This window comes from Macrobrachium rosenbergii, chromosome 4 (genome assembly GCF_040412425.1).
Source record: "Macrobrachium rosenbergii isolate ZJJX-2024 chromosome 4, ASM4041242v1, whole genome shotgun sequence".
Taxonomy (NCBI): domain Eukaryota; kingdom Metazoa; phylum Arthropoda; class Malacostraca; order Decapoda; family Palaemonidae; genus Macrobrachium; species Macrobrachium rosenbergii.
The window spans coordinates 57,713,682-57,739,763 of NC_089744.1; the positions used below are offsets into that span (position 1 = coordinate 57,713,682).

The 26,082-nt window shown below is 38.4% G+C and overlaps 2 long non-coding RNA genes across 2 annotated transcripts in view; one reads left to right on the forward strand and one right to left on the reverse strand.

Annotated features, from left to right (window-relative positions):
- Window positions 1-4,077, reverse strand: part of LOC136834946 (uncharacterized) — a 60,400-nt gene extending 56,323 nt beyond the window's left edge. Inside the window, exon 1 of the long non-coding RNA XR_010851929.1 lies at window positions 3,053-4,077. This is a non-coding gene — a long non-coding RNA (uncharacterized lncRNA). The remainder of the gene's footprint in view (window positions 1-3,052) is intronic.
- A 207-nt stretch (window positions 4,078-4,284) lies between these two features.
- Window positions 4,285-26,082, forward strand: part of LOC136834950 (uncharacterized) — a 322,137-nt gene continuing 300,339 nt past the window's right edge. Inside the window, exons 1-2 of the long non-coding RNA XR_010851935.1 lie at window positions 4,285-4,406; window positions 17,816-18,005. This is a non-coding gene — a long non-coding RNA (uncharacterized lncRNA). The remainder of the gene's footprint in view (window positions 4,407-17,815; window positions 18,006-26,082) is intronic.

Below are 26,082 nucleotides of genomic sequence, written 5' to 3' on the forward strand. Positions count from 1 at the left end.
TGGGTGAAGACAGTAGCCATAAACAGATTACAGTGAATTTTGATAGAGTTGGGAATAGGTCCAAAAGGAAAACTGCTCTCGCTCAACGAGCGAAAATGAAATCACTGATACGAGAGGGTTGACTAGTATTTTGAGAGTTATGAACGCTGTTCTTTGAGGAGGAACGTGCTAGTGGAACTGTGCCTGTGAGAAGGTCTAGGGCACCTTGTGATTAAATTAGGTTGATGAATTTGCGTGGTACCGAGTGAGAGGAACACCAATATGCAATTATGTGTATTTCACGTTTATTTGGTTGATTTCTGTAATGTTGTGTTGAATTGTGAGACATGAAGTAGTGTTAAATGCACTTGCTTGTATAGCAAGCCAGGTGCAATTTGTGAGGCCTCCAAATCTGCACCTGGGCCATGAGTTAAAACGGAGTGTTAACCACTTCAGCTCTCATTCTTTAGTTTTTTCTGCCTTGCTGTCAGATCGTCTGGTTGGGAGAATGTTGACAAAAATTTACTGTAGGATTTTTGCCAACATAAAACTTCCTCCCAGTCGTTTTATTTGTCCAATACTATTCAAAGTTGCAATTGGATGGGCTGTGGAGGGGTATACGTCGTCGTCACTAATGTGGCAGCACGTAAATTTTTTATTTGATTTTAGGTGATGTAATTTTTGCTGTAAGCTACTGTAAAATTCTATAATGGACGCTGAGGGCTGCACTCATATGGTTTGATGTGTTTGAGATGGCAGAATCCATCTGGAAAATTTTCTTACGATTCCAGAATCATGGAATGTTCTGGAACCAAGGGTATAAATACCCTTGCGTGCGCCGACAGCGTCACTCTCCTCCCAGGCGTTGTTATAAGTGGAAGTGCTGCAGGTAGCTTTAAAAAAAAAAAAGCTGGTTGGTTGCAGCTTTGTGTCCAGCAACCTCGTCCGATACTTAGCAATTATCCTGAATTATCTACACAATCCTCATCGCAGTAAGGACATTGAACATGTCCACTGAACATGTGATCGAAGCACGTTGTGTTGAAACATCTTGTAAGTTACTATGCATTTAACTTAGGAAAGATGCCCATGAGGTCCAAGAATCTTCCAGAATATTCCAATGTTTGTGAAAATTCATTAACCTTTCAATAAGTACAAAAGCTACGTTGTATGGCGTGACACACACCACTGAGAAAGTCAGCGTAAATCCCCCTTTTTTGTGTGTGATCTCAATTCATGTGTTCTTTAGGACCACGCGGTCCAAATCATTGTTAGCCTAGCTTTCGTTAGAATTGCTACTGAATTGTGTTGGTCATTTTGTTTAGTTGTTAACATAAATGTACGAAGGTATGGCAGTTTCTCGTAGATTATTTTTGTAATAATAAAGCTTTAAAAAACCCATTTGTTTGCATAGTCTCCACCTATAAGTTTTGGTTCTGAATCATTGTCATTTTGACTATGTATCCCAGCCCAAACCATCAGGCATGAACCATAAAAATCAGCTCCCGCTGAGAAAATTCTCGATAGGTTACATATTTCCCTCTATTTTACTGGTTCTCATTTCCTCCACCCAAAATTCCGTGTTTTCTGATTCAGTTTCTCATTACTTTTGGATGGGGGGGGGGTTGTAATGAGCTAATGGTGCATTTCCAATAGAAATGCTTCATTAACTCATTACACCACCAACAGAAATGGAAAACAATCAGAATACTAAATTTCACACTTGTCTTGTATCTGATTATAAATTTAAAAGTAACATTTACTTGTCCATGATTCCAACATCTAATCAAGAAAATTACCCAGCAGAAGAAAAAGTGAAAAGACAAAAAGCTGTAAACAAGCAATGGTAATTACGGGGATACATCACTTCTTACTGTATCTTAACCTAACCTAGGACACCCAGTCCTACCTGGCTGGGGGGATGGGGGTGGGGGTTTGCTTTGCAAAAGACTAAGTGGCAGTGGTACTTACAGGCATGCATCCTACTCTCACTGGTAGTCTATATGCAAATATTAAAAATACTTGTGCAATTATCTAAGTTCTTTCTGCCAGGAATATTACTGCATAGGCTAGTTGTGAAAATTTTATAAACAATGAATATTCTAATGATGATGATAACTAAAACCTATTAAATTAAATTCTGGGTGTTTTAAGCTACTGTAGCACAAATAGGGGAGCCCTCTTCTATTTTTGGTTACATTATGGGTTTAAAACATGGCAGTAAAATTTTTCAGCAGCCAAATAAATTAAATTAGTATTTTTATTAAACAACCACAGCAAATACTGGCCATAGCACCTCTAAGGTAATGTTACACAAGGTTATATCTCTTGTAAGTATCACTGCTGCATAGTTCATGGCACCCTAGGTTAGATTAGGTTAGGGTGCGGGGGAGGGGAGCTAGCAGTTCCAGGTGAGGCAAAACCACCCTGGTCAATAGGGACCAGAACCTTGGATATGTTGAGTTAGTAGTGGAAAGGTCAGGTCTATGTACATGGGATAACCATTCCCACATTTCATCCAATCCTTTTAATTTTTTTCATACTAAAAATCCCAGTTTAACACCTCCAGATATACCCCATTTAAACCATGAATCAAGTTAAACGGCTTATATAGGCCTACTTTGGTTACTTTTCGGAAGACTCCAGCCACCTCCCACATTATAATTTATATTGTTCTTGGGTAAAACACATCAAAACAAAAAAGTTTATCGCAATACATGATCTTCGCAAATGCTTAATAACAGGGAAAAATAATTAATCAAATTACGACTTATAAGGTAAGACAATACCGGCAGCCACCCCTTGTCATTGATAATACGGCAAAATTGTAACTGGTAAACACCCCTAGGTTACGTTAGGTTGGTAGTTTTTGGTTCTTGTACTGCCCTATCATTTCCTAGCTATTTTTGCATGAAAAACCCATTTCCTAGGTATTTTTGCATGAAAAACCCACAATGTTTTTCATGCAAAAATGGCTAGCTGGAGCCTTCCGAAATGGCTGGGTGGAGTTTTCCGAAAAATTACCCCTGAATTAACCTAAATTATCGTGTCCTACCTTACAGTCAAGACTTACCTTCAATTTGCGGGAAATGATCAGACTGCATGATTTATAAGGAGATACTGCTCCTAATCAAAACTGGTGAAATGTTTTGTATGATGACCAAGGCTCCAGCCAAGTAGCCAAAAAGCGTTTCCTTCACCGTCCAAACGTGGAAACTGTTTTTGACCTCTCTCCATAAACGTTCCATACCATGTCTTGGAGTCCGGAAAATCAAGTAACTGGTTCACAATGTCAGATTCTATTATTTGAGACAATCGTATCTTTCCAGCAGTTGGGTATGTCTGACTCTTGGCTAGATCATAGATATAATAAAGTGAATAAATAAAACCTTGTTCTTTAGGTGAACCGGTTCCATTTACCTACTCACGTTATTTTTTCTTCAAAATTTGCCTTCATCAATCCCTCAGATTGTTCACTCTCCCTCTTCATTATCTAGCCTTCTCTCTCCAAGCGCCATTCAATTAACACTTCAGTACAAAAATGGCATCAAAATAACTAATGAAACATAGGACCATGTAGTCGAAATCAACATATAACTATAATACCCGGTTTGGGGAATGTCTCAATTTAAACGAGGAAAGCTTATGCTGTTATAAAGTAAAGAGCCTATTGTTTTACCAAGATTGGTAATCGACGGGCAGGGTTGCTACACACTTAACAATCCTCGCTGTTCAATTAAATATATGCCTTTCATACATTAACCACTTCATATTTCCAGAATAAACGTGGCAATTCCTATTCTCAAGAAATAAACTTGTAGTCAATACACTCGTCGATTACATATAACGAATAACGAACGATTGTCTCTGGAATTCGACGCACCTGTCATTTTTCTCCTACTCATGTCTCCGTAGCCCGTGTCACTTCAGCCTAATGTGCAATACAGTTTACAATGCTTAGCGAGCAATATAAGTTTAACCCTTATATTGGAAAATCCTAGTAATTCCCAATACGACTGTAAAATAAAGCGAACAACCACAACCATCGTCACAAATGAGAAACATTTTGAACATCAACCTACGAAAATGTAGACAGCGGAACAATAAATGGATAGGACGAATTAGTAATAGGGATAATTATCAATAATATGATATAATTATAGCCAGTAAAGGAAAAGGACGACATTTGATACTAAAAACATTAAATGTATGAATATGCACAGAGCATAAGGTGAATCTTCATTGAACATCATGATAACGAAATCGAACTACTTCATGAGACGGAGATGAGTTATACAGTTCGGTCTCCTTGGTTTCATTAGTCTTAGCATGTCGGGCCTGAACAGGTGAATCAAATTCAGTTGGATTTTACTCGTGTTCTCTACGAAAGTCACGGTTTAAACACTTAATGGCCACCGTGCACTTTAGTAAGTTATCTGTGAAATTTTCTTTAAAATCCAATTAGCAGCAATCTTATGTATATTCAATATCAGGAGTTGTGTTGATACATCGACAGTATTAAAGGAACCAAAGTGATGTGGGTACATCCTTGTCGATTAGACAGGACATGGTTTGTAGTTTGTACTGTCATCGGCATTTGTAGTTTCTTCCAAGACTTTTGAAAGTGTAACTTTTAATGTTTACTTCATTCTATGTTAACAATGCACATTTTTTATTTTTCCGTTACATTCACACTTACCCTAGTATAGGCCTATATTTAGAACAGTAAACTAGTATAGGCCTATGTTTAGAACAGTAAACCTCGCAGTGCTTAACCGTAAGAACTGTAGTTCAATAGAGTTTTGAAACTTTTTATTTTGCAACTCTGACTTTTCCCTTTAAACCTAATCTAGTCTAGAATGACAGAGCACCCACCACAAGTCTGCTGGTTGCTTCAAAACGAAATGAAAAACAAGGCAGAGTGCAGTGTAAAGTTTCTGCAGCAACGTCGTCATGTCAGTCTTAAAGGCTGTCAGTTTAACAGGCAAAACGCCTGCAGTGTTCATTACGTTATGTGGTAGTATCCTGCAGTACTATAACGCCCTCTGCCTGTTAGTTTTCATGAATTTCCTTTTGATATCTTTTTACCTAGTTGTAATGATTTTTAACGTAGGCTATGCCCTCCTTTTTTTTTCACCCCATTTAAAAGTCTATCCACCGTGACTACCATGCAAGAGTTTAGGTGATTCAGGCCTAGTACTGTAGTTAAATCAAGTAACACCAGAATTGTAAACTAACAAATAAAAATCCTTTCTGACATCGTTTTAGTCGAACCTGGACGTAAATAAGTGTACACTTTAGTGATAATCTTTTTTAGCCAGATCTCATGAATTGTAATTTAACTTATTTCTTATCCGAAAAGAACCATGAACCGTGTCTTAAAATTAAGCTAAACATGCTAAAGTTGCGTTTTATTATATCTTAATAATATATCAACCGTAATGTATTTCTAGAACTTCCTATATTCTGGCCGAACAGATAATCTGCGTTCATATGTATATGAGATATATTGCTGGTATAATTATTTCTCCGACATTTGTAAAAAAAAAAAATGCTTGTAATGCACTAATTAGACAGGTTATACACAGAATTTGGATTAGAAATCAACCCCAACCACGCATGCCTCCAAACTCCGACAAAAAACATAATAGAATTTTTGTTACTGGACAAATAATGAGTGACGCTCCCGCTTATATATTCTACTATGAGTTTTCTTATTGGTATCTGTCGCAAATTGGATGCGTGTTTCGTTCGGTCACGATTTTGAGAAAGGTAGGTTTTCTAAACTTCAAGTCAACTCACTTGGCAAGGAATGATGCTCATACATAGAAATGTGGCGTGTCATGTACTCCTTAGATTGGTTATTCGTGAAATGTCCATACATGACCATGTCGTTTTGGCATACTGACATAAGAACAGTAGTGTGGTATGTAACCCAGTGGTTTTGCCAGGATATTACAGCGTGTGGTTCACACGATAGCTCCCCTGGCCGTAGCTTGTGGCGTACGGTAGACTTCGCTGCTGATCATGTGTTTATAGAACATAGTTGACAGTGCAGTGACCTATCCCTTGCCTCTGCTGCTCTTGAGCGACCTTTAGCAATAATTTTGTAAATTACTTGCATTGTATCCAAACATTAATTTCATCATGAATATCGTCCTCCGGTCAATGTAATTATGGCTTTTGAAACAGATTTTCATTATTGTTCATTTTACGATTGTTTCGGGGATGGGATAAAGGATAAATTTTTTCTTTGTTCATTTACTCCGCTGTCATTCCTAGATAATATATATTGATGTATAGAAACTGGATAATGAAAGAGACATTAAATGCATACAATGGCACAATTTCACACACAATTAATTGCTAGGTATTGTCCGTTGTGCACATTTTGAATCAGGATGGAAGATTGACTTTAGATACATATCATAGTTATCCAAAATCCGTCTGTCTAATCTGTGGAATAACAGGTCCTCCTGAAACCTTCAGCAAGGTGTGATAAAGGTGTCAAGAGAAAATGCAAGACGTTCTGCTTTATTAGAAGATATATATCATGACATTGCGATCGACGAATATTAACTTGTTTCACGTAACTTGGAGGTGGCATACTAGGTAAACATTAGAATTCCTCTTGTATGAAGCTATACGAATAATTATTTCTGTAATATTATTTTTTTTTGTTAAGCTTAGATTACAATATAGATTCTAGATTATAAATCCACTCTAAGCCACGTATGCCTGCAAACGCCGATAAGCAATTGATAAAATTAACAACATTTTGTCATCAAATTTTGTGCTCTAACTGAATTATGTAGTTGAAATCGTTTGCATGGTAGGCATGATTGATATGGTGTTTTTATTGTGTATTACTTTCAATGATAGCAGTCAATGAGGAAATACCGCGAGATGTTGATGAAAGAAATTTAAATGCGTATAAGAATACTTGAACGTATTGGAAATGGCTGATATTTTATAACAAAGTCTTAGTATTATCATGACTATATCACTCTGGTTATTCTTACCGACGTTATTGCCCATGATTACCTGGAATATCGGTTTTACTGCCAACCAGGGCAATAAATATCCCTCGGATATTACTGAAATAACCGACTAAGAAGGAAAGAATGGCAGAAACAAAGGGACATTTCGGAAGTTCTAAGAGATATTCCTTCCTTATAAGTCCAGTATCCTCATGTCGCTCTATTTAACGACAGCTTGTTTTTTACTTGTCTAAAGGCACATAAGTTCTGCTCTTTCAACTTTTCACTTAACGTCCAGCTCATCTTCTGTTCGGTAAATGTCTTCCATTGTCACGAAGACGCGTGTGGTTTTTTTTTTTTTTGTAACAAGTTCTTGTTTGGAATTTTCAGAACAAGTGACTTTTCCAGCTGCTCGCTTCTTTCGTCTTTCAGGAGCATTAAAAACTCTAAAGGTGAGCGAAGCTTTCATGGCATGCCATTACCTTTCAGATTTTAAGATAAATTATCCTTTTCTTTTTATTAACTTTATTTCCGTCGAAGTTTACAAGGTGGCTGAATATGAGGAAAAAAATTTTAATAAACATGCAGAGATATACTTGATTCAATTAAATAGAAAATTAACTACTGTACTATTTTTATCCCTTTGGTCTCACACGAGGAAAGATACAGTAGCTATGTGTTTTCCAGTCCACACAGTAAAATTAGATTAATCGAGGATATCCCATTGCTGTACAGTAATAAACCAGACGTCTTAAGTAATGCGAATCAAGAGGGACATCTCAATGTAATAATATTTGTTAAAAAAATTTCAATATAAGGCGACTATTTTACTATCTTACTTTTCAGAGTTTGAGGGCTTTACCGAGGAATTTGTCGCTCCACTGCGTTTCTTGCTTTATTTGAATCATATTCATTCATCACCGGGAACTTCCTCGAATTCGTAACTATTGCAATTGCTGTAATTCTAAATATTGCACGTGTCTTTCGAACTGAGCGTCTTTGATACTTGATTTGATTCATACAGGTAACTGCAGTTATCGAAAGTTGAAAAAATTCTCTCTGGTGAAGAATACGGTTTTTCCTCAAGAGAGTTAGGTCGATAGTCACCATTTCTTTCTTGCTCATGAGTTTCATTTCAGGGGATTTCAGGAATACTGTGAGGCTGTGGTAGTAAACGCAACAAAGGATGATAACCAAACTTCTTACTTGATATGCTCTTCGATGTAGGCTACTCAGCGCGGTTCAGTAATTATCCTTTTCTCCGTTTTTTCCCCCACAAAATTCCCTTTTGAAAAACTTGTTTCTCAAGTGAGATCATTGGCTCTTGAGGGTTTGATTGATTTGCAGAGATCATATGCAATTAATAATTGTACTTAAGGTAAATATTTCTCCCTTTAACGCCCAAAGCTGGCGAAAATGATATTTGACTTAGGATAGCCCTTTACTATTTATGTGACTCTTTACGTAACCCGCTTACAGTATATAAATATTAAATTTCCAAATCTCACTATTATATGGCGATTCTTCAAAAACCGTATGTTATTTGAAATAAGAAAAAGATGGCTTTTCATTACCTGCGGCATGATTATCACGCGTGTTAGAAACCTCAGCCATGAATTTATGGAAAGCTCCTATTTCAGGGGTAGGGGGTTTGGTAGGATGATTGAATGAAATTAGGCACCATACGAAACAAGTAGTATTCATTTCACCCTCTATTTTAAATTCTTTCTTTCCAATCGGAAACCCAAACGCTTCTTCCAGTCAAGAGTCTCCTGCTTTTCCAATCACTGTGACGTCACCTCTTTTCTTTTCGTATCACTTTCTCTGATGAGAGCGAGATCTTCATTGCGCATTAAAAGAACCCTGTCACCTAGGCAGCTTGGGTTCAGGAACTTCGTGCAACTTGAATTGAAGCCGAAATTGAAGAGTCGGTTGTTTGTCGCTTTGAGCTCTTATTTGGTCTGATTCTTGTACATTTAGATTCTTTCCATTCTCCTCAGGGAAATATGTCGGCCATCACCTAAAATTAGTTCCCTTAGATTTCTCCTCCTCTGAATCCTTGATGGAACTGGGTGGTCCTTGCGGATAATTTTGTTTTTTTAATGTGAAACCTGTGATGAATTACTAAAGCCAAGCTGAGATGGGCATGCTGTAATATAATCTTTCCCAAAATGACACTTTTGATGATGCCTTTCTTTGTATATATCAATGAGCCGTGCATTTCTTGCACATCTTGTTATAGAACCTAGAACAAAATAATTTCCTTGAAAGCAAATCAAGTTAAAACTAAATTAATGAAATTCGAGTTAAAATGAATATACTGGCGTGTGATTGATTACAAGATGTCAAGAAGAAATAAAAATATTATGGAAGAAGTCTTATGAAGCCTTTAAGATCTATTCGTGAAAAGCCAGCCTGATCCTATTTAAGTGTGTCAGTAGCACTGATTACAAAAGGGCATCCTGTAAAAATTTGGTTACTACTAAGTATCAATTGAAAGCTGAATTTGAGTGTTAAGTATACCTTAGTTTAACCAGACCACTGAGCTGATTAACAGCTCTCCTAGGGCTGGCCCGAAGGATTAGACTTATTTTACGTGGCTAAAAACCAACTGGTTACTTAGCAACGGGACCTATGGCTTATTGCGGAATCCGAACCACATTATAGCGAGAAATGAATTCCTATCACCAGAAATAAATTCCTCTAACTCTTCATCAGCCGGCAGGGGAATTGAACTCCGGCCCATCGAGTGACAGTCCGAAGCTCAACCGACTCAGCCAACGAAGGGCTCCTGAATTTGAGACTTTACCATTACAGTAAGGGAAACGGACCTTTGTTATTAAGGCTCAGTCAGCCTGGTTTAGGTATTCAGTTTTGACAGCGGTCAGAAAAGATAAGGGAAAGAGAGAGGCTGTTCAAATGTCATGAACGCCAGTATTAGGACAAAATCTGCTGTTGAATTGGGATGTCAAACTGATCATGGGTAGTTTGTTGTTAAATTAACCCAGATTTACTGTACAATGAAGAAACAGATACTTTCTACTTAAGTGAATCCAAAGTCAGCTATGGTCACCTATAAATTCATAACCGGCTTTGTTGGATGATAATGAAAAGCAAGTGATGGTCTCCATGAACTTTTCCCCTAAGTGATGATAGACAGGCTTTTTAATTTATGACTCAGGGACGGTGTAAAAATGTTTATTTTCTGATATATATATATATATATATATATATATATATATATATATATATATATATATATATATATATATATATATATATATATATATATATATACAGCATGTGTGTGTGTATTATTTGGCACTAATTTTTGTATATGGCATTTTTAAACTTTATTTGTAACCGCAAATAACCAATCAATAATAATTTCATTTTATTCTGGGGATAACTTACACCTAAAAAATAATAGGGATGGTATCTATTCACATTTTAGGGTGAATGATGATTTTTTAATATCAGAGGGCATTAGGCCAAGACAAAAATCTCTGATTTTACAATAGTTTATTTATTTTTATGTTAATGATGTCCCTGTTGTTACTGTTGATGTTATGCCATTGCAAAAGTTGCTTAGGAATTTGTCTGTCATGCATAAGCTTTGGCCTCACCATTAGCTCAGCAATGACAGTTGTAATGCATTAAGAAGTGGATTTGAGAATTAGTTTAAAAGTCAGGAATAGTTGAAGACAGAAAGTTTGCACTGGATTATTTTCATCTGAATTCGAGCCGAAAATGCACGCAAAATTAATAGAAGTATAAGAAAACTTTTTTCATAAGATGAAAATGAAAAGTTTTTACCACCAAGCCTCTGTAATACATTTATTGAGTGACAAAGAGTATGTTGACTTGACCAGAGTAAAGGGTTTGAAATAAAAATCCTCTTCAATTCCCACTTCTCAGGTTGCATATAAATAAATCCTAGATTTCGTATGAAAAAGTTATCCATTTTTAATAAACCAAAGTGTCTAGTTGTTTTATACTGCAACAGAAACATTGTGTCGATTAAGAATCTGTTTGTACTTTAACGCAAATACTCTTTTATTCTATATCAAAGTATGAATGTTTTTAATCCTTTCAAAAGCCAAAATAGCCTATTTGACAAAAAGATTTTAATGACTGTGACATTCAGAAGAAAAGAGTTTTTCCACCGGAGATAATAATACGTAGCCATTTCCATTTACTAAGCACTGCATATCATTTAAAATTTAATGTGCTGCTTTGGTGTACAAGGACATTATTATCCGGAAGTATTTTTCTTCCAGTTTCATCTTTGGATCTTACTTCATTTCGTTTACTTTCTGGATCCTTTTATCTTGCTTTCCAACCACTGGAATTCACTCTTGTCACTGTCTTAAACGCCGAGTGACTGGAAGTGTTCAAATGCTTGGATTTATAGCCTAAATTTCGTCATCGTTCATTTATAGGAATGTGAGTGCTTTCCCTTTTCATGTCAAGTTTCTTCAATATTTTCAAGAGACTTATTTGTTTGCTTATGCTTATATCATGGGAAGATATTATCTGGAGGATTCCCTATCTCAGCCTACTTCTATCCCTTCAAATGATAAAATATTGGAAAATTAGGACCTAAATATTTGCAATGCAAATGTGTTAGAATCATCGGTAACTTTCAAAGGCAAAATTTCTCTCGGTTTCAGAAAACTCGTCTTATGATTTAAATTTCGTTTCGTTCAGCAACTCAGATATGAGAATTCATGAATTTTTTAGTTATGTTTAAAATCTCTTGAGAACATCGATAGAAAGTCTTTAAAATAAACCTAAACGTATCTAAAAACAATGTTATAACTGCCTTTGTAGTTTAATCCTAACTCGATATGTCAGAAAATTAATGTTCTTACTGCACCTACTTCGCAAGTCTACCTAAGGTCAAAACAGAAAAAAATGAACTGTTGTAAAAACTAAACTTACCAGACCAAAACCTATCTAGTAATAGAGAAATGTAATAAGATATCACCTCTCCCAAGAAGAGCCTTTACAATCATCTTATTCACATCTTAAACGCTCGTATTTAAAGTTTACTTTGAAATTATGAAGCAGTGTCACGGTTTCCAGAAGGGGTGACTTTCCACAAAGTGTACTCAACTGAAAATATCTTTCTTAGGATGTTAGGGTATTTGCCGTTATTCTTGACCCTTCGTGGCTTATGATTGGTTCTGATTCGGAGTTCCTTTTAGTGCAGCAGATTGCTGTAAAAATCGTTCAGATAGTGAAACAAGCATGAAATTTGGCACAAACATTCCTAAGACTACGCTCTCTTAGAAAAGGGCGCTGGCCACCTGAAAATCCAAGATGGCGGCTATTTTTCAAAATGGCCGCCATCTATGTTGAGATTCACTGGTTTGGGAGCATCTATTGGATGGAATATGCCAGTTTTTTTTTTTTAAACCTCGACTTTAGGTTATAAAAATGTTCCATACCACACATTTTATTGAAAACCCTTACTAAATGAATTGTAACCAAGATGGCGTACAAAATGGTTGCCATAAAAGTTTTTTTCTATCCACAGCGCTAGCAGACATAGAGACCAACTGTTTTTATTTAATGGTATATTCATGTGATCAGACAGTTTAACTAATATGCTATTTTCAACTGAAATAGTAATGGTATGGTCACATACAACATTGTGTCTAAGACTGTAACCATAAAAAGAAAAGAAGAGAAATATGGACTAAACGCAACCAATCTATGTATAGGTCTCTCAACCTACACCTTTGAAAAATTCGAGGATAAGAAGGTAGGCATAGCATGACACGTTGGATGCTCAAGCTAGATTATCTACTGAAGAGAGGGCAATATTTATCTAGACTTCACATTTGCAAGTGCACAGAGCTGTGCAGGGAAGACCCAGCTTGTAGCACTTGCACCTTTTCCCGACAGCCTGCTTTGCATCCACATTTGGTAAGCTGTTGGCAACTCTTGGCTAAGGGCGAGTTGGTTGTCCAGAGGACTTGCCATGCTTCACCAGACTTTTGCCATCCCCACTCAGCAGGGTTCTCTGGCTGTGGCTGACACTGGGTGGCCTGCCCCACTCACAACCAGCCTGGTACGCAGCACGCTTGGTGTGTTGGAGGAGAGCTCCCTGGTTGGTGGAATGGCCTCATATGCCCTTTGTTTTCTGGCAAACATATCAAGTCTAGCCTCATCCACAGTGCCAGCAGTGCTGGATCTTTCATACATAAGTATGACAAACCTCTCCAGGACCTTCAGGTCACTCTCTTCCACTCTGAGAGGGTAGTGACTCAGTTTGGAGAACACAGTGGAGGCCTCTGGAAAGATGTTCCATGTCTGCCAGGCGGTCTTCTTGCCCTTGCTCCGGAAGGCTGACACTGTATCACAGCCTGTGAACGCATGGAAGAAGAGCATGCCATTCACCTTCTCCTGGCCCAGAGAGTTGCACAGGTCATGCACAGCAATCCAGCGCAGGCTCTGGCCTTGGCCAAATGCCACCCATAGCTTTCTAGCCCTAGATTGTGGAGAGTGGAGAAAGCACTGACTGCAACGACAAGAACATCTGTGTCATTTGCTTTAACCGTGATGGTCTTGGCTCCATGTTCTGTGGCATATTTGGCATGGAGAAAGATGCGGGTGTCAGCTTCCTCATGAGAGCACTTTTCCAGTCCCTGAAGACTAGCCTCATGAGTGCTGAGGACAGCAGACCCTTTCGTGGCAATGACAACATTTGTGGCAGACATCTGGGCAACTTTGTCTGCCAGAACTGGAACAACTCTGTCTTGTTGGCATCGTGTCTTAGGAAATTGCGCCAGTTGGATGGAATTGTGTTCTTGTCTGTCACCTTGCGCCTTCCTCCTTGACCACGTTGGAGCCTGGTCTCAGCTTTGAGGCTGGATGTATTGTATACATCAAATACAAGATGATGATGTGTACTTGCTGCTATAGGATTGTATCACAGGCAAGAAGTCGCAAAGTGCATAGCCCTCAAAGGTCTTTTCCTTTCTTTGGTGGCAAGGCATGGACCAAAGCTGATCCATCTACAATGAGGACATCAGTCTTTGGTTCTTTGTCTTCTAGTGTAACATGACTCTCCAGGACCGAGGTCAGCTGAGACTTCTGACATGTGTACAGCCTACCACCCTCACTAAGGGAAGCTGGGAATGTTTGATTCTCGTGCTGGAAGAATTCCTGCAGATCACATTCACGGCTCTGACAGGATATAAATAGCTTTGAGAAAAGCTGGCAATCCTCCTTCAGAAGTTTCTGCTTTGACTGTTCTACAGGAGCAGCTTCTTGCCTGAAGAAGTCAGTTCTGTTCTTCTTTTATCGGCTCATAGAAGGAGACTGCATTGTTTGCCAAAGAGTCTGAAAACTTCTGAAATTTAGTGCGGCCTCTGTCAAGGTGTGTCTGTAGAAGTTCTGCTGAGCTGGGGTGGGCAATGTCTTTGTTGTCAATGGAATACAGATCCTGGCTCTTCCTGAAAAGGACTTCCCAAGTGTTGCAAAGCCAATGACAGCTTGCTGACTCTCTCCAAGAATGTCTTCTGCGCATGAGGTGTTTGTTCATGGTGTGTTGTCTGCTCATTAGACTCCTTACTTTGAACCTCTGTTTCGTATGCAGACACCAAGCGGATGATCTCTGGGCCAGCCACCATCCATCTTCTGAGTGCTGACGGATCTTCAGTCAGCCCAATGGCTCCGCCATCAGCCTTTATAAAGGCATTGGTCTGCTCATGAGCTTGGTCAAGAGCCATTGCTGAGAACTGGCGACTGGTCTTGTGCACAACAAAGTTGCCAGCCTTGAACTCCTTGTGCAACTCTGGGTGTGAACTCTCTAGGGTAAGCATGTCCCTGAGGTGAATAGGCAGCCAACGAGCATAGTTTGTATTATTGTTGGAAAAGAAGTAGGGTATCAGCTCATGCAATGCCTGGCAGTAGAGGACAAAATTGGCCTCACGGAAGGACCTGATCAGTAGGAATATCACAAGTTCCATAGTCAACACCATGTGCCAGAAGTGGAACTGTGGACTCTGCTGTCTTCGAAGGTCACACCACTCCTCAAACTCTAATGCCTGCTCATTGTTGTTTGCTTTCTCAGCACAGTAGTCAGTGTATGCTGTCCTCAGGAGTTTGTACAAACTAGAGGCTGTAACCTGGTGCATCTGCCGTGTCCTGGTTACACTTGCAGCTGACAGGAAGGATTCTGCAGTTCCAGATGAAGCAACTCCTGCCTCCACCAGAGCTCCTGTCCAACCACTGCCATGAAGAAGAGTACCAAGAGATGTCATTGCTGCCATCTCAATGTGCAGACCACCAAACATTACCAGATACTTGTCTTCGCCATACTGATCAGGCCACTGCCACTGCACCTGCTTTGCTACGGCATAGATTGGCTGATCAGCTGTGATTATGGGTATCTGGCCAGGGTTCAGAAAATCAGTGACATCCTGCACTTTCTGCATCACGTGTTTGATCGTAGCAACAGAATGAGCCTGATCACGCAGGAGAGGAAGCAATGAAGTTATGGTTACTTCAAATTCTGGGCTTCTCTTCATTGAAGCGTGATGAGCTGACCACGTCAGATTCACTGCATCATCTATTTCCTGGGTGACTATGGCACATCCTGTCTATTCAGGTGCGGCTATCTAACTATAGCTGGTCTGGGGCTGTTAGAAAGCATTTGGGACACTAAACTAAACTATACTACAACTACTAGTCTAAGACTACAGGATTAGTAAAGCTGGATTAGCTGGCACTGAACCCCATGCTGAGTTACACAGCAGTGATGTCACCAGTGTGCCCTGGTTGTGTGCAGACATACACTCTTTTACATTTATTAATTTTCCTTCAAAATTGATGAGTTATTCATTAGGATCTAAAACCACAGAAACCAAGATCCATGCTTAAAACGATAATTGTTGAACGGGCATTATTTCTCATTATAATTATTGTTTCTACCTTTTCTTGGCAGCCATATAGCCCCTATATTTAAAGGTAAACTGTACTGGAAGCTACAGAAACATAATATTCACAAGAAATAGTATGGAAGAGCTTTACCATATTGCTAGAAGCAAATACATGCCATTCTAGTGAAAAATTAGCCAAAATCTGTCGATACTGGCCGCCATCTTGGAATTTGGCCGCCATATTAAATTTTTGCGTGGCCAGCGCCCTTTTCTGATAGCGGGAACTTTAAAGAGCACTTGTGCAAAATTTCATGCTTGTTTCACTATCTGAACGATTCTTATGAAATATGCAATTATCTGCTGCACTATTTGAGGATATCTCTATCTAAGAGTTCACCTACTCTCCGACAAAGTTATTACTGTACCGTATGTTGCTTCTCTGTGTTTTATAGCCGGCAAAACTTTACTAATTCATGGTGGCGTTCTACTACACATTGTTCTGTCCATATCTATTCCTACTTTGGAAATACTTTTACCTTCAGAAGACCTCTTCCTCTCCTATTCATACATAAGTATTCCCACTTAAATATCAGACAATTTCTTTTCAATCATTTCTCTTTGAAGTTCGCTCTGCCTTGTTGCATATTCATCGAAGGTCTCAGTGTGTTTCAGTGTTTCATGGATAATTTTTCTGCCTTTTTATTCATAATCCATTTTTTTTTCTGGAATTTTTGAAGAATGAGCGAATGCAACCTCTTACATATTTTTGTGGATATCTAGTACGTAATAGTCTGGGAAGTATAACACTAAATATCCAAATGAGTTTTCCTTGAGGCACTTTTTCAAGTTTTCATGTAATCTTTTACTTAGCAGTTCTGCTGTACTTATGTCTGGAAGGTGTTTCAGACTGAAAAACTTCATGTTATGAGCCATTAAAAGTGTGCTTATTTTATTTATTTTTTATTCATTTATTATTATTATTATATTATTATTTTTAGGCAGAAGCTTTTCCGTTTTGGCCAGTTAGTTGCTGCCATATATTGCTGCTCTTGCCGTTAACTTCTTGATTCTTTGTGAATGGTTTCCAGCTTTGCAACGTCCCTCTTTTTCTTGCAGCGCGCCAGTAAACTTTAAGCTGCTGTGTTTTCCCTACAGCATAACAGCTGTCTGATTGTATAATGTCTTAATCATACCTTGCAGAAAAATTCTAAACAATGTACTTTGTGCTGTGCACAATTAAGCTTACCAAAGTAAAATTATTACTGAAAAAAGGGTACATTTTCAAGATAATGAAGGTCAATTTTAATGGGAAAGCGGTGATCTAAGATATAGAAATCTTATAATTAAGTCGGCGCACTTGATTTAGTCATATTTCAATTAGATGTGCAATGGATTGCAGAAGTGAGCAGGAAAAATGAAAATGAAACTGACAGTTCAAATAGTTTATTAAAAAAATATTAATTTGTTCCACAGCTACCACCGAAACCTTGAGTGTATTGCTGTATTGTTGCCACACACACACACACACACACACACACACACACACACACACACACACACACACACACACACACACACACACACAACAGTTAATCGCAGGTGACACATCTTAGTGTGTCGATGTTTAGAGAGAGAGAGAGAGTTTTGGATGTCACTGGTATAGGTGAAAAATGTCGAACCTGGTCTGGCACGGATGTCGTGATTCGCAGAAGAGGGATAAATAATTGGGCCGCTCTGTGTCTGACCTTGGTCATTACCAGTCCAGCCACGGCGCTATTTGTCTTTTGTTCCTTCTTTTCTCGCAGCTGAGTAGAGAATTTTCTTGTTTCCTCTGATGGGGAAAGGAAAAACACGCAGAATATTCAGGTATACATTTGTGCACATGCCGACGGCATTAACATGTTTATTAAATCGAAAATCTTTTGACCAGCTAATTAAATAACTTTTTCCTTATTGTACTAGGTGACCATCGCTGAGTATCAAATGCTGCTGGCATCTGTTACCTATCGCAGACAACAGTGATCTTAGAAATGGGAGGGTGGCGTTGTTGGAGCGGCATTTTCTGTAAATGGAGAGAGTGGATAACTAAAGGAATGATCATGTATACAGGATACAAATGCCCTTGCTTCTTCGGCTGCTCCAGGTATCACAGGTATGTGTGCGTGTGTGTGTGTGCACATGCGCTTGTTCTGCATGCTTCTATGCGTTAATCTGATATAAGCGTAATACACGTCATAAGATAGTTCAGAGAAAACGATGTATATGATCAGATTTGAATACTTTATTACTACTAGTATAATACCAACCTCAGGCTGAAGTCATCACGATGATTAGGATAAACTGAATTTTGATCTGGTCTCCTAAATTATGCCTAACCCAGTTAGGAGGTAAACTTCTTGATACGGGCACAGAATAGAACTACAAAGTACAAATTCAGTAACATGAATTGCGTGGTTACAGATTAAGCCTACAAGTCTAAGGATTTCCTTTGTTTCTCTGTTACAATATTCAGATTTTTCGTGCCTTCCCTTGTACTTCCTTATTTAAATGCAAGGCCTTCGGAACCGGCAATTTAGGGATAGACGGGCTGCCACATTTTCAACAAAAGCTCTTTAGATGGCGACACCTGTGTCTGGTGAAGTTAGGCTTGGCAGTAATTGAGTAAAAAAATGCTTTTGAAAGCTGGTACACGCACTGAAGGTTCTTTCCTTTTGTTGTAGTCCATAAGCCGTCGGTCCTTGGTCAGATAGGTAGCCCAGGTCACAGGGTTGACCTTGCCTCACTGAAGGTGATCTTGCTTTTCCACTTTCAGTCTTTTTCAAGGTTCTGACTTCCTAGACTCAGCATTTTGTCAAGATTGAATTTTCTCTCAGACTAAATTAACGGAAAGGGATGTTTTGTTGTAGGCAAAATACGGCATGACCTTGAATAAGCTATAGGATTTATAATTTATTGCTTTGGTAAATGTCACCGAGAGATTTTAGGGTCCAAAAATCCTTACAATAAATTAAAAGGAAATAAAGAGAAAGGAGAAAAAGGATGGTATGTCGGTAAGGCTCCAGGATCGTCTATCATAAAAGATAGAGTTTGTTATATTTTCAGTTTAGACGACCATAAAATATGAGAGGTCATTCAAAGAAAGATCCTAAATCCAGACTGAACTGAGAACTAAACACTAAACCGGTATCAGAAAAGCAGTGATAATGTTAATAATATTAATAATGATAATATCAGTATCAGCAACGCTCATTACAACATACAACCGGGCATCGAACAGATTCGCCAGACCTCGACAGACTCGACTCTGGGCATCGATCACAATTATCTCCATAAACGTCGACACAAATGGTGTCGGTATGGATGCAAATGCCCGACCGGAAATATTTCTCCTCCGGCCATTTGTCACTTCAGCGGGATTATTGCTTTGCATTTTATGGAGTTGCATTTAACGAGAAGATTAGTGGCAATTCCGGATGGCGTCATTAATAACAGGCCAAATGTCCGTTCCAACGACGGGAATTTCACCCGATTATAAAGAACTGATGCGATCAATTACGTGGGTCGATTTTCTAATGTCAGTGATTAGTCCTGTCTAATTATGATTTACTCTAATTACACAATCACGTCATAGAAAAAGGTTTAAATGGATCCAGCCTTCTATCCAGCTTGTTTTTAAATATATATTGCACTTGTAAACGAACGCATATGAATCTGCCCTCATTTCAGATTCCGGCTTTCAGTTTCAGTGCCTTAGTTTATTGTTTAAGTTGAGGTTCAGAACTTAACTGCATTCTTCATATTTCTGTGGAACATAAAAGTTTCCTTGGTAATACATTTTTCATACACCGAATACATCTGGGAATTTTGTTGACAGCCATATCTTAAATTGCGAACATTTGAAAATTCAGAAGCGAAATCCATTATTCGATTTGTTTTTCAAGTAATATTAAATTGGTGCTACAGAAATGATGGTGCTCCCTTTGGTGGCATTAGAGAAAGAGAGATATAAAGTAAAGGTACACTTTAATGCAAGTAATAATTGATCGAACTAGCTTTCAGAATGATCTTATCTGAGAATTAGTTTCTTCAAATAAGAGCACTTTTAAAAACCGCTTGTGCTACACTTGATAAAATTAGCTGCTGATGAAACTAAACTCAACTGACGTGAACTGTGTCTTGAACAATCGTTTCTTAGCGTTTAGTGGACCGTTTAGTGGAGGAAAATCAACTTGGATATCTCACATTCATCCAAAAATATAGAAAGAAATTATCAGTCACTTCATGAACACCGTGCCTGTTTATGTTCTTGGGTCTGAAAGACGTGAGTTTTCATGATGAATTAATAAAATGAGACTAAGCCTTGCGTGACGGTACGCATCACCTAATGCTAAGTCGTGACTATTTGCTCAGCTTTAGGCCTTTGATTAGGCCATCGGAACCTCGATTCCCCGATTTTGAATCGAAGATCAACCCTGAAGTCACGCTGGGTGAAAACAGTCGTTATATGTTTGGTCTCGGATGAGAGTAACGTGCGCGTGTGCAGAGATGTCTTTGACTGAGGAGAGTATAATTCTACGAATTATATTCTTCAGAAATAGTTTCATAATATGATCCGAATGAAGTAAGTTTTTAGTTAAAGCAAATACTGGAAGTGTCACGGTCAATTTTTTAAAAAGACTTCTCATCTATGAATCTGTAAACCTTCCCATTATTGAAATGTTAATTCAAAATAGCATCTGTTTCCTTAGCAGTTCATCACACTCAGTAGGTGTATTAGTGGGAGATGAATTTTCGTTTTTGTATTTCACGACGAAAGATAATAATCACATGGAAATAACAGAGATCCAAGTGACGTCTGATAAGCGCCCTGCCTCTGAAATAATGACAGTCATTGCATTACTGATGTCAAGATGAGGTTATCTCTTCATTTTTATATTGTAAAAGACCCTCTGGCTGGTTCATCCATCCTTTCTTTTATTCTGTTGTCATAGGACGCTAATGATATCTTTCGTGGATTTTCTTTCAAAAACAATTACTTTACATCGCCAGACAAACACGCACACAAATATATATATATATATATATATATATATATATATATATATATATATATATATATATATATGTGTGTGTGTGTGTGTGTGTGTGTGTGTAAGTATGTACCGTATGTGTGTATATATATATATAATCAGAAAGCTACAAACGTCCTTTAATATCCAATTCACTCTACCTCGGAAATAATATATTTTCATATATGTTACCGAAAATTAATTTTTTTTAGTTGATAATAAGTCCGTCGTCCCGTGGGATCGAACCAGCGACGGACGAGGAATCAGGACTACAGTGACACACTAACCAGTCGGCCACAAGAGAGGTATAAGTGAATAACATCTCCCATCATCTCACCCGTCGAACTCAGGTGTTTTGCGTTTGGAGACGATATCCACCCACCTCTACCATGTTGACCGTGTAGTGCGTTTGTCGCACGTAGCCATATTATGACTATTTATCACATCACCGTGATTCATATACAATCAGAAAGCTACAAACGTCCTTTAATATCCAATTCCTCTACCTCGGAAATAATATATTTTCATATATGTTCCGAAGAATTTTTAGTTGATAATAAGTCCGTCGTCCGTGGGATCAACCAGCGTGGACGAGAATCAGGACTACAGTGACACACTAACGAAATCGGCCACAAGAGAGGTATAAGTGAATAACATCTCCCATCATCTCACCCCGTCGAACTCAGGTGTTTTGCGTTTGGAGGCGATATCCACCCACCTCTACCATGTTGACCGTGTAGTGCGTTTTGTCGCACGTAGCCATATTATGACTATTTATCACATCACCGTGATTCATATACAATCGAAAGCTACAAACGTCCTTTAATATCAATTGAACTCTACCTCAAATAATATATTTTCATATATGTTACCGAAGAATTTTTTAGTTGATAATAAGTCATGTCGTCCCGTGGATCGACCAGCGACGGACGAGGAATCAGGACTACAGTGACACACTAACCAGTCGGCCACAAAGAGGTATAAGTGAATAACATCTCCCATCATCTCACCCGTCGAACTCAGGTGTTTTTGCGTTTGGAGCGATATCCACCCACCTCTACCATGTTGACCGTGTAGTGCGTTTATGATAAACGTAGCCATTTATGACTATTTATCATCACCGTGATTCATATACAATAAAGCTACAAACGTCCTTTAATATCAATTCACTCTACCTCGGAAATAATATATTTTCATATATATTACCGAAGGGAATTTTAGTTGATAATAAGTCCGTCGTCCCGTGGGATCAGACCAGCGACGGACGAGGAATCAGGACTCTAAATGACACACTAACCCAGTCGGCCACAAGCTTGGTATAAGTGAATAACATCTCCCATCATCTCACCCGTCGAACTCAGGTGTTTTGCGTAAAAGACGAATCCACCCACCTCTACCATGTTGACCGTGTAGTGCGTTTTTGCAACGTAACCATAATATGACTATTTATCACATCACCGTGATTCATATACAATCAAAAAGCTACAAACGTCCTTTAATATCCAATTCACTCTACCTCGGAAATAATATATTTTCATATATGTTACCGAAGGAATTTTTAGTTGATAATAAGTCCGTCTCCCGTGGGATCGACCAGCGACGGACGAGGAATCAGGACTACAGTGACACACTAACCAGTCGGCCACAAGAGAGGTATAAGTGAATAACATCTCCATCATCTCATCAACTATTCGAACTCAGGTGTTTTGCGTTTGGAACGATATCACCACCTCTACCATGTTGACCGTGTAGTGCGTTTGTCGGTTAAACCATATTATGACTATTTATCACATCTGCGTGATTCATATACAATCAAGCTACAAACGTCCTTTAATATCCAATTCACTCTACCTCGAAATAATATATTTTCATATTGTTTTCCGAGGTAGAGTGAATTTTAGTTGATAATAAGTTTGTAGCTTCTGATTGTATCGAACCAGCGATTGTGATAAATAATCAGGACTACAGTGAAAAACACACTAACGAAGTCGGTCAACATGGTAGAGGTGGGTGGATATCTCCAAACGCAAAACACCTGAGTTCGACGGGTGAGATGATGGGAGATGTTATTCACTTATACCTCTTGTGGCCGACTGGTTAGTGTGTCACAGAAGTCCTGATTCCTCGTCCGTCGCTGGTTCGATCCCACGGGACGACGGACTTATTATCAACTAAAATTCCTTCGGTAACATATATGAAAATATATTATTTCCGAGGTAGAGTGAATTGATATTAAAGGACGTTTGTAGCTTTCTGATTGTATATGAATCACGGTGATGTGATAAATAGTCATAATATGGCTACGTGACGACAAACGCACTTACACGGTCAACATGGTAGAGGTGGGTGGATATCGTCTCCAAACGCAAAAACACCTGAGTTCGACGGGTGAGATGATGGGAGATGTTATTCACTTATACCTCTCTTGTGGCCGACTGGTTAGTGTGTCACTGTAGTCCTGATTCCTCGTCCGTCGCTGGTTGATCCCACGGGACGACGGACTTATTATCAACTAAAAAAAAAATTCCCTTCGGTAACATATATGAAAAAATATATTATTTCCGGAGGTAGAGTGAATTGATATTAAAGGACGTTTGTAGCTTTCGATTGTATATGAATCACGGTGATGTGATAAATAGTCATAATATGGCTACGTGCGACAAACGCACTACACGGTCAACATGGTAGAGGTGGGTGGATATCGCCTCCAAACGCAAAACACCTGAGTTCGACGGGTGAGATGATGGGAGATGTTATTCACTTATACCTCTCTTGTGGCCGACTGGTTAGTGTGTCACTGTAGTCCTGATTCCTCGTCCGTCGCTGGTTCGATCCCACGGGACGACGGACTTATTATCAACTAAAAAAATTCCTTCGGTAACATATATGAAAATATATTATTTCCGAGGTAGAGTGAATTGATATTAAAAGACGTTTGTAGCTTTCTGATTGTATATGAATCACGGTGATGTGATAAATAGTCATAATATGGCTACGTGCGACAAACGCACTACACGGTCAACATGGTAGAGGTGGGTGGATATCGTCTCCAAACGCAAAACACCTGAGTTCGACGGTGAGATGATGGGAGATGTTATTCACTTATACCTCTCTTGTGGCCGACTGGTTAGTGTGTCACTGTAGTCCTGATTCTCGTCCGTCGCTGGTTCGATCCCACGGACGACGGACTTATTATCAACTAAAAAAAATTCCCCTTCGGTAACATATATGAAAATATATTATTTCCGAGGTAGAGTGAATTGGATATTAAAGGACGTTTGTAGCTTTCTGATTGTATATGAATCACGGTGATGTGATAAATAGTCATAATATGGCTACGTGCGACAAACGCACTACACGGTCAACATGGTAGAGGTGGGTGGATATCGTCTCCAAACGCAAAACACCTGAGTTCGACGGGTGAGATGATGGGAGATGTTATTCACTTATACCTCTTGTGGCCGACTGGTTAGTGTGTCACTGTAGTCCTGATTCCTCGTCCGTCGCTGGTTCGATCCCACGGGACGACGGACTTATTATCCACTAAAAATTCCTTCGGTAACATATATGAAAATATATTATTTCCGAGGTAGAGTGAATTGGATATTAAAGGACGTTTGTAGCTTTCTGATTGTATATGAATCACGGTGATGTGCGTACATACACATATATGTGTGGAGTAATTTGCGATGTCAAGACAAATAGTATGAATTAAAGACATTTTTAATTAAAAAGTTCCAATTACGACCGCATTTTTATCAGCAGTTTTAGGGTTTACTCCATTTAAAAAATGGCTAAGTTCTGTGATTTAGAAAGTTAACTGTTACATCTCACAAGGTCAATCTATTATTGGCATAAAACGAATGCATAAATGTACAAGACATGTTTGGGAAACTCAGTGGCCCGGCAATGGCAATTTCTTAATTGATATTTCACGTCTAAGTATGCCCTTGAGCCTGGCCTTGACCGTGACCTCACTTTACACATAAACTTTATTTGTGACGTATTCGTGCCCGGCATGAAGTCTCTGCCATGTATAGTTCAAAAGTTATGGTCATCATTTATATTTAAGTTTGACCTTTTGTCTTTCTATGACCTGAAACTTGACCTCACTCTGAATAGAGTATGCATGAAAGAAATGAAGTTTGATTTGTACAGTTCCAATGTCATGGCTAAGGTTAAATTCATTTTTTTGACCCTCGTAATGACTGCTTTGACCTCAGTTTGCACATCGGCTTAGATGGTACAGAATTCACACTAAGTATGAATGAAATTTATATCTTATATGTAACATTATCGCCATGATTTTATTTCGCTTTGACCTTTGGCCCATAAGTATGAATTTGACCCTGACGTCACTTCAGCATTATGTATGGAGTTTGCATAGATGAAGTCTCTATCTCTTTTACTTCAAAAGTTATAGTCCAGATCGAATTTCTTTTTGTATTTTGACTTATGAATATGACCTTGACTTTGACCTCACTCTGCTCGCTGGTTTCATTAGTAGAATTTGCAGGACAAACTGGACGTCTTTATCGTGTATAATCAAAAGTTGTGGCCAAGATTACAGTCCTATTTGACTTTTGATCTCTCAAGTATAATATTTCTTGGGTTCATCGCAGAAAATGTTGAATACCCATCATCCATAGTTTAGTTGTTATCTTCAGTGATACTAAAATTATAGTTCTTTGCAAAACTTTAGCCATATTGGACAGACGAACATGCAGAGGACTAGACGACAGACAAACAGGGAGACAGACAGACGGTCTACTACTGGATGTCTCGAGTACTCTAAACAAGATGCAGGAAAACTGGGATTAAAAATGATTTGAAAAATCCATATTACTATCGTTTAAATGTAATCTAAAAAACAATGTAAGAAATTAAGGGCAATAGTGTTCGTTTATTTTTAAAAAATTCTCGTTTACTAAATGGGTAAAAAAAGTGAAAACATTTAATAAACGTTAAGATACATTGAAAATACATCATACATGAAATTTGTTATATAAGGTGACACGCGACTCTGATTCAAGATGTAGTGAATAAGCATGTCTGCTTATCAGATCATCCTTTTCATTCTCACGCAGTGTATCTATACAGTTTGTGTTTTCAAACACCGTGTAAATCTTGTAAAAGAAAGGCGATGCAATTAAAACGTAG